The sequence below is a fragment of the Helobdella robusta genome (genome assembly GCF_000326865.2).
Source record: "Helobdella robusta unplaced genomic scaffold HELROscaffold_33, whole genome shotgun sequence".
Classification (NCBI taxonomy): domain Eukaryota; kingdom Metazoa; phylum Annelida; class Clitellata; order Rhynchobdellida; family Glossiphoniidae; genus Helobdella; species Helobdella robusta.
This window is the reverse complement of record NW_008704623.1, coordinates 1475403-1477748: the sequence shown is the minus strand read 5'-3', so window position 1 is coordinate 1477748 and position 2346 is coordinate 1475403.

Below are 2346 nucleotides of genomic sequence, written 5' to 3'. Positions count from 1 at the left end.
CCCACTAATATGCACGTCGGAATCTTGGTCGTGACCTAGTTTGGAGGATTTTTATTGGTTCAGGTTTACAGAACAAAGTGGAATAATATTCTTAATACTGTCAATTGATGTAAGTTAGACGTAATAATTTCAAACCATTATTGAGGTGTGAGGTGGTGAGTAGAAGGGGTAGAACAGGGTGGCACGTGGCCCCGTTCGTGTGGTACCTGTGCCCGCAGACCCTACCGAGGTGGGTCACACTGGTCGCGTTCGTAAACCTCATGACCCCCCCGCCGAAGTTTGATGTTGATGATGATGATGAAAGCGGATGTTTCGAGAATGATGAAGCTGATAATGATGAGGATGGGGTGGTTGTTGTTGTAGATGATGATGATTGGAGGTTTTGGCGTAAGTTAGGCTGGTGCTCGTAGAAGCCGATGCACCACAAATTTAGCGAACCGTTGGAATGTTTCGTGAGCAGAAGAACTCGAGGTAATGATGATAATGATGGTGATGGTGGTGCTGATGATGATGATTGCGAGTTTGCAATGCCCTGGGAGTTTTCTAATCTGAGTGGTTTGGTGTTGAAATAAAGACGCCACCATCCGAGCCAGTTCATCAGCACCACCATACATTATCCTTATCATCATCATTATCTTCAGTATGCATCATCATCATCGTCGTCATCATCATCATAAACCGAACAGAAACCTGTTTTCGCCTCCCCTAAAGTTAGAGAGTTGAGTGGACTGGTAATAAATGTAGGGGGTGTTCAGCATAGTGGTAGCGTCGTACGACGGGAAGGCCTTCGGTAGCCTGGAGTTGAAACTTATTTGAACCTGCCTGTATGAACCTGGGCCCACCTCGTCCAGATAATGAACTGTCCTGTGTACGTGTGTGCGTGCGTGTGCGTAATTATTTCAGAAATTATCTTCCATTAAAACGGTCAAAACGCCAAACGCATACAGCGAACGTAAGTAGAGGTCAATAAAATAGCGATTCACGCATATTTCACGTGAGAGGCCACACTAACAGCACCTTAATCATCGCCCCGTGCATGTATGTATGTACATAATGTATGTACTTGTACATAATGTATGTATGTATGTACTTGTACATAATCATCGTCTTCGTCGTCGTCGTCATCATGGTCATCACAATCATCATCCTCATCGACTGACCAAATGAGTAAACTGCCATCTGAGGGGTGGATACTAAACAGCACATCACTACTTTCGTTCCAGTGACGTAATACGAGATCCATGTGGCTTTCCCACGGATCACATGAGCTACTACTTTCACTTTCCTTTTCACGAGTGAGTGAGTGAATGATTGGATGGATGGACGAATGAACGAACGAATGAATGAATACATGAATGAATGTACAAATGGACAAATATGAACGGATGGATTAACAAATGGTATTTAGAACAGTATAGACAAAACCATTATTTGAAAGAATGAATGAATGAATGAATGAATTAATGAATTAATAAATGAATGAATGAATAAATAAAAAAATGAATGAGTTAATGAATGATATAATGAATGACGGACGGAGAAAATAGTAAATGAATCAAATTAATTATATAAACACACGAACCGTTAAATTACAATTGCCATTGCTATTAATATTGCTATTGTTGTTGTCATCATTATCAGTACTAGAAAATGTCTGAGCTTTGGTCATCTTTGTGACTCTCTTGATATTTTTATCTGTAAAAAAAATTGAAATACTACAACAACTAATACCACTACTACAACTACAATAACAACACAGCTGCTACTACTACTACTACTACTACTACTACTACTACTACTACTACTACTAATAACAATAATAATAAAAATAATAATAATAAATAATAATAATAACAAATAATAATAATAATAACTATTGATGGCATTTTCCGACTCTACTGGGTGGAGTGCACTCGCTACGATAGCTGTTTGGTTCTTTGCAGCTGCTGCTGCGGTATTTAGAGTACCATTTAGAGTGTCTTTGGTATCGGGGTGTTTATCTAATTTGGCGGGAAAAATTATTTGGCTAGTTTGTTTGGTTAATTGGTTGGATAAGTTGGTTTAGCTTTGTTATGATGTTGTCATGGGGTTATTTATTTACTCCATCATTCATTCATTCATTCATTCATTCATTCATTCATTCATTCATTCATTCATTCATTCATTCATTCATTCATTCATTCATTCTTTCATTCATTCTTTCATTCATCTATTCATTCATTCATTCATTCTTTCATTCTTTCATTCATTCATCCATTAATCCATTCATTCATTCATTCATTCCTTCACCCATCCATTCACTCACTCATTTGCTGTGTGTTCGCGAGTAGATTTTCTACCAGAGTA